Genomic DNA, 8,226 nt, shown 5'->3' with positions numbered 1-8,226 from the left:
GAAATGGCACTAACCGTTGGACGTGACTCCTCCTTTTCATCTTTTCTCATCCTTTCTTGAGTCTAAGTCCTTCCTTCTTCACTTTCATCATTCAATTTTCATCAAATCCTATCAAAACGATGTAACAACAACCATAATATCTCTAAAACCACTTTTGACTCTCTTGAAACCAAACTAAAGTGTTTTGCATGATTCTAAGCTCATTCTAAGCCATAAAGAGTGTGATTTGATATCAATTTCAAGTATAAAAATAACGGTTCTTAGACCGTTAACACATTACATATGTTTTGAAGAGAAAACCACATGCACTTTTATGAACTTATATTGTGTGGCATAACTGCAAGTTTTAAGTCGAGTTCATTATGAACTAAGTTGATTAAAACTTGTGACTATGCACAGACTTTCAAAAGCAGTGTTGTGAGTGATTTTGCATTGAAAAGATTTTCAAATTGAGCTTATGTGCCTAAGTCGACTACATGCGCAGTGGATCCGACTTAGTTAGTTATTTGATTTGAAATTATGTTATGCTTGTGTACAATAACGGCTATATTTCAAAAGTTAGTTAAAGCATTGACGATAGTCAACTGTATTAAATGCAAAATCTATTTGGTTGTTGTCGACTGCTACTATTTGACTTAACTGTTATAATTGTCTGATGACAGTCAACTTTAAAGTTGATCATAGAGTACTTTGGTTTTCATTTTGATTTACAGATTGTGATCTCTAAGAATTTGCTCCAAGAGCTCTTCAAGAAGACCGTGGTGATCTATCTTTGAGGAGGTTCTTTGAAGGAGACTTGTACTAAGCTTATTGTTTGATTAGATTCTACACAGCTGATGTATTCTTGTTGATCAAGACTGCCTTCAATCTACTAGAGATTGGTTTTTCCTGTTGTGATTGCAGGAGGTTGACTCATGGAGTTTGTACACTTTGAGGATTGTTCAAAGTGGGTTAAATATTGCAGAAGAGGGGATATCTTGTTGCAGATCTTTATTATATGTACTGCCTATATTTTGTTAGAGGGTTAGAGAGGTGTTTTATATTTTTGACGTGGAGGTCTCTATAAAAGCCTTGTTGTAAAAACCTTGACCATTATATTGAATTTGCTTTCGGATTGTGGAAGGACACTGAATGTAGGCATTGAGGCCGAACCAGTATAAAAATCTACATTTGATTTCTCTACCCTTACACTTTTACATTCAGTCGACTTACCTCTTTACGTAGTCTACTTTGTAATTCTGCTTCACTTAGAATTTTCATTCCTTGCGATTCAAGAAAATTTGTAAAGGTTTACACTTTGTGAAAAAGATTTCAAAAAGACTTTGATTTTGAAAACTCACCAATTCACCCCCCCCCCCCCTCTTGGTGTTGAAACGAAGCCAACCTGATTTCCAACAGTGTGAACACCATGATGAGCTGTTACGAATTGAAGCATGTGTGCATCTTGACTAAATTCTATTGATGAGCTTATTTGTGTGATTATTTGTCTTGAAAGAAAGAGTTATTGAATTTGATTGAACCATTGTGATGATTGGTAGAGGACTGAGTTGCATCTTGTTTGCTTGAGGGCAAGCAAAGTTTGGGGTTGTGATAACGGTTCAAAAACCGTTATTTTTATACTTAAATTTGACACTAAACACACCCTTTATGACTTAGAAACTAGCTTGAAATCATGCNTTTTGCTTAAGTTAGAGAATAAAAGAGTCAAAGGTGGCTTTCCTGGTTTTCCTGGTTTTATGCTTGGTTTTCCTTGTTTTGGTGGGATTTAACATGAATTGAATGAAGGAAGTTGAACTAGGATGGAGTTGGACTCAAGAAAAGATGGAAAAGTGAACAAAGGAAGAATCGCAGCCACCGTTGAGCGCTAGTACACCGCTAAGCGCCAGCTTCGCTATAGAGATCATTGTCAAACGCTCAAGCGCCAATGCTGAGGGGAGAATTTGAGTATTGTGCCCACCGCTGAGCACTACCTCACCACTGAGCACTGGCTTCTTCAGTGGAGTCACTGCCAAACGCCTGAGTGTCAACGCTGAGTTTCCATCTTGAGTGCCACACCTACCGCTGAGCGGTAACCCAGCGTTGAGCACCATGCTCTTGGGCCTGGGCCAGTTTTTGCTAATTTTTAATGAATTATAAATAGATTTGTATGACCTAGAGGGTCTATATTTTGACAAAAGAGACGCAGAACCACTCTTTTCACCCCTTAGAGGCAGATTTTGGATGCGGAAGCTCCAATCTACAAGTTCTAGGGTTCTATCTTTCATTCTTTTCATTATTTTCATCTAGTTTCACCATGTCTATGGTGCACTAAACCTCCATTATTGTTTAGGAAACGATGTAATCCTTTAAAACTCTCATATATTAAATTGATGCTTTATTCATATGCTTGATTTCATTAATTGTTAGAGTTTTTCCTTTATTCTCTATGCATGCTTTGTTTAACTCATTCAATAGCGTGATCTTTGATTTTATCTATATGGACACATATGGGTAGATCTAGACATGGGGAAATTCTCTCGGGAGCAATATTACCTAGACATAGGGATACGAGGACTGATTGCCTTTAAGCTTCTATGCGAATGTAATGCATGAACAATTGCTAGTGAGACAAGACATTTTAAACTAGGAATTAGGAGTAGGCTCTTTTCACCAAGACATTGGGATTAGGGTAAATTAGAAAGTGGCATTGACATTAATGAAAAAGTAGAATTCGTAAATATATGAGAGTGGATTAGGATAAGTCGAACACCCCAACAACACAATTCATTCATATCATTCAACTGTCAATTGATCAACCTTGCATGCATATTTAATTATTGTTTTTGCATTCTAAACACCAATTTTTGTTATTCAAGTCTTAAATAATCAACAAATCACATGAGAGTCTAGGCCAATGAGTCTCTAGGGAAATGATACTCAGTCTTACCACTTATTATTACTTGATATGATTCGGTACACTTGTCGGAGTCTTAACAGTATTGCTTGATGATGCTTGTTATTGATTGATGTTGAGATTGTGCACTATATGCTGAGATATAAGTGGGTGTTCACAAGCTATGTGAACAGATGCATGATGTTGCGATTGTGATTATGATGTTAAGCAGAATGTGTACCTGGGATATTTGGAATATTGAGTGAGCTTATATGTGAGGTTTTGAGCTCTAGAGTTTTTGTTGATGTGATTGTTATCTACTTGAAAGCATAAATGATTTTGCCCAGGTTTTTATGATTAACTAAATTGCATGCTTGTATCATATGATCAAGGCCATTTTTTATTAGCCCTTTCTTAGCCAATGCATGATTTTCGTCCCAATGCAAAAGAGCACAATGTGTTCTACCCTTTTTGAACCTTAAGCCTTGAACAGAATATGAAAACCCCTTTTGAAAATCTTTACCTTGAGTTCAGCTGAGAATCATTGTGTGGTATTAATAAAGGTTCAAGTTTGGGGTTGTTGAGAAAGTGAAAAAGAAAAGATAAGCATTGAGTTAAAGTTTTGAGCAAAGCATGAAAAGAAAAAGATAGAAAAGATAAAATGAAAGAAAGAAAAGCTCAATGCAAAAAGGGGAAAGTTGGGAATGAGTGAGATTGGTTGTTTAAGGAGAGTTTGTGCTGGAATGATAAATGTATGAATGACTCTCTTAACTCAAGGGATTTCTTATCTAGAAAAAACATTCTTTCTTGTTAGCTCAGCCACATTATAAGCCTTGAAAAGTCCTTGTGATGACTTGTGTGTGTGAGTATGTTTGATTGTGGTAAATGAAAGGCAATTTTGTTCTATGCGACATGTGGATATTAGAGGGAAGGAGTGACCTCTAGAAACATCGGTGTGATTAAGTGAAACACTTTATCTAGTGAGGAATGATTCCATATGAATTCATGATTACATCTGTGCTTAGTTAATTGATCATTCATGCGAATAGCGTCTGTTGGATATTATGTGATATTGTGAACACCATGATGCGTTATTTTGAATCAAAGCATGTGTGCATCTTGACTAAATTTTGTTGATGAGCTTATTTGAGTAATTACTTGTCTTGAAAGAAAGAGTTTTGGAATGTGTTGAAGCATTGTGTTGATTGGTGGAAGACTGAGTTACATCTTGTTTGCTTGAGGACAAGCAAAGTTCTAAGTTTTGGGTTGTGAAAACAATTGAAATACCATTATTTTTATACTTAAATTTGACACTAAGCATTGTGTTGTAATACCCTTTATGACTTAGAAACTAGCTTGAAATCATGCTTTTTGCTTAAGTTAGAGAATAAGAGAGTTGAAGGTGGTGTTATTGGTTTTATGCTTGGTTTTCCTTGTTTTGGCAGGAATTAATAGGAATTGGATGAAAGAAGTTGAAGTAGCAAGGAGTTGGACTCAGGAGAAGTAGGAAAAGTGCATAAAAGAAGAACCGCAGCCACCGCTCAGCGCCATTATACCGCTGAGCGCCAAGATCGCTGAGGAATCCACTAGCTGATGCCTGAGCGTCATTGTTGAGGGGAAAATCCAAGTGTTGCATCTACCGTTGAGCGGCAATTCAACCGTTGAGCGGCAATTCAACCGTTGAGCGGCAATTCAACCGTTGAGCGTTAGTCTTGCTGAGGAGTTCACTTCCTAACGCTTAAGCGCCAATGCTGAGGGGAAAAACAAGTGTCACAGTCACCGCTGAGTGGCATTTTTACCACTGAGCGCCAGCCTTTTCAATGAGCTCACTGCCAGGCGCTTGAGCATCAACGCTGAGCGACATTTATGAGTACCACACCTACCGCAGAGCGGTAATCCAGCGTTGAGCACCAGTCTCTTAGGCCTGGGCCAGTTTCTGCTAATTTTTATGAACTATATATTAATTTGCACGACCCAGAGGGGGTATCTTTTAGCAGAAGGAGACGCAGAAACACTTTTTTCACCCCTTGGAGGCAGATTTTAGATGCAGAAGCTCCAATCTACAATTTCTAGGGTTCTATCTTTCATTCTTTTCATTATTTTCATCTAGTTTCACCATGTCTATGGTGAACTAAACCTCCATTGTTGTTGGGGAAACGATGTAATCCTTTGAAACTCTCGTGTATTGAATTCTTTACAATATATGCTTTACTTTATTAATTGTTAGGGTTTTTCCTCTACACTCTATGCATGCTTTGTTTAACTCATTCAATTGCATGATCATTGATTTTGTCAATATGGACACATATGGGGAAATCTAGACTTGGGAAAATTCTCTCGGGAGCAATATTACCTAGACATAGGGATAGGAGGACCGATTGCCTTTAAGCTTTTATGCGAATGTAATGTATGATTAATTACTAGGAAGACAAGACATTGTAAACTACTAATTAGGAGTAGGCTCTCTTCACCGAGAAATCGGGTTTAAGGTAAATTAGAAAGTGGAATTAACATTAATGAAGGAGTTGAATTCATAAATACATGAGAGTGGATAGGATAAAGTCGGAAACCCCAACAACACAATTCATCCATATATCATTTACCTGCGTATTCTTTTGGTCAATTGATCAACAATTGCATGCATGTTTATTTTCTTTTTTGCATTCTAAACCAAATTTTCATTCTCAAGTCTTAAATAGTAAACAAATCACATGACTGTCTAGGCCAATGAGTCTCTGAAAACGATACTTGGTCTTACCATTTATATTACTTGATACGATTCGGTACACTTGTCGGAGTCTTAACAGTCTCGTATGAGACAAAGATTTGAGTGTCACTTTCCTTCTGCGCGAGGAAATAAATTGGTCGATGTCTCACCCAATGACTTCGGCTCGTGTTGAGTATAATGCATTGGTGCGCGTAGTATTAGTGTTTTTACTCGTTAGTACTTGAGGAGTTAGGGGGGATAGGTATAAAGTTGCGATGGAAGACGATCAAATCGCCTCTTATTAAGAACAGGTTGTGATGACAAAATGAAAGCCATAGATCAGTTCATCAAATAAAAATCAACTGTTATTGAGAACAGGTTGACGATGAAAATACAAGGAAACAACATCAGTTTATGAAAGGCCTATCTATAATGTTGTCTTTTGCGTTGAGATATGATGTTATGGCTTGTTGGTCTATGTGTAATGTGTTTATAATGTGTAATATAATATGATATTTCTGGTTGCTTACCCTTTCATGTTGTGGATATGGTTTCCACCTGCAATTATCGTACTTGTACGAGAGCAGATGGTGTTGTAGATGAGACTAGATTGGAGTAGTTCGATGAGAGAGACGAAGAATAATAGTTGTCAGGGTTTTTATAATGTTTTTAATTATGCTTATTTGATTTTAGTACTTTTAAAGGACAAGAAGAATTGTTTAGTTGTGACCTACGAACATAAGATATGATTATGATTTTGCTTCCGTGATGTTATTAAAAAAATGGACGAGAACATGGGCAAGTGTGTTCGAGTTGTTTAGGTTGTTTTTTGCTCTTTCCTTTATCTATGCTTGGATTTAAAAAGTGAAATGTTATATTTAATGATGTGATTTTGAATGACTGGTGGTACGGAAATGGTGATTGAATTCAGTAATTGTTTGGAAAGGATTTATAAGGTGAAATTCTTAGTAATGGTTTCATGTAAGTGATGTATTGATGTAGGGACTCGATCTCGAAAGTTATCTTGACGCTCCAATAATCACGCCATCTCAAATAGAGAAGGAGATTATGTGGTAAGGAGTAGCTAGAGATCTTAGTCTATGGTCTGGTATTATTTCTCCATAACTGGTCAACAAATTAACCTTGTGTGGTAGCTTGGGGAGCCAGTTGTTTCACCACTACAAGTGCAAAACTTGTCATAGTCTAACATCAATACATCTATCCGAATGGTTTTATCTAAGTCAATGACATGATTAAGATGATTAGTGTGAATAAGTTGGAATATAATGTATAATGAAATCTTAATATGCTAAGTTTGTTTTATTTACAATATTAGGTTATCCTTTCTTTTGTGTTTGTCTATTTTGTATGTCATCTTGTTCACAATGATTACCTTAATAGTGGGAGTAGATAAAAATGTCTTTTCAGTCACTGCAACAAGATGTAGAAAGATGCATAGTTATATGATTTTACAAGTGTAGATATTTTTCTTATGATAAGTTTATTTTACCTAATTGTTTTACAATCATTTTTGTAATGTTTTATTTTAATAGTTTTATACTATTAAAATAAGATATTACATTATGAAACTACTTATAACATAGCAAAGTAAAGTAAAAACTTTATTCTATGTTGTATAGCTCATTCTTTTAATTAGTAAGTTACTATCATTTATAATATAGGTTTAACAGCCAATTTTGTCCTCAGTTTCGTTGATAAATCTCAATTTAGTCCCTCGTTTTAAAAGTGATTGAAATGGGTTTTTACTTTCAAAATTGTGAGTCAAATTAGTCCCTTCCGTCAAACACAAACAAACAATGTTAAGGGCTTGATGATTTTGCATAAGAGATATTATTTTATAGATATATCTATATCTATAAATCATTAAACCCTAAAGATATTATTTTATAGATATATCTATAAAATAATATCTCTTATGCTAAATCATTAAACCCTTAAGACCATTTGATTCTATTTATCAAAAAAGACTAATTTGACTCAATTTTGAAAGTGATGACTCATTTCAAACACTTTTAAAACGAGCGACTAAATTAAGATTTGTCAACGAAACTGGGGACAAAATTGACTATTAAGCCTAAAATATATAGTTCTTTCTCAATTTGAATTCATAAGTGTTATAGTAAAGAATGACTTCAAGAGGATCTCCATTTATAAGGAGAGGAATAAGCGTCTCAAAATGTTTTTCACAATTAGTGATAATAGACAAAAGGCTACACTTGAAATCAAAATTAAAAGATATTTCTTCTTTTATTTTTCATAATTAGTGACGATAGACAAAAGACTGCGCTTGAAATCAAAATCTTGAAGATACGTAGATATTGTATCCTAAATTTTGATAACCGATGCATGAATCTTCTTCTGTACTTCTCGGGCAACCTTGTCTTGTTAAGAATCACTCATTAAGAAATAAGTCGATCCTAAAATAGCGTAAAACTTAGTTTAGATGCATACAATTTACAATTTTTGACTAGATAAAATGAAGAAAACAACCAAGATAGCAATAAAATGCTAGACATTATGGAGATGCATGGGATGACTGACTTTGACGACATTGGACATCCTAGAGTTATAACATTATTTCTTAATGAACCAAATATTAAAACTATCTTAATTACATATGATAATC

This window comes from Vigna radiata, chromosome 5, assembly GCF_000741045.1.
Source record: "Vigna radiata var. radiata cultivar VC1973A chromosome 5, Vradiata_ver6, whole genome shotgun sequence".
In the NCBI taxonomy this organism is placed as follows: domain Eukaryota; kingdom Viridiplantae; phylum Streptophyta; class Magnoliopsida; order Fabales; family Fabaceae; genus Vigna; species Vigna radiata.
The sequence above is the reverse complement of the archived record's forward strand: the minus strand, read 5'-3'. Positions refer to the sequence as shown.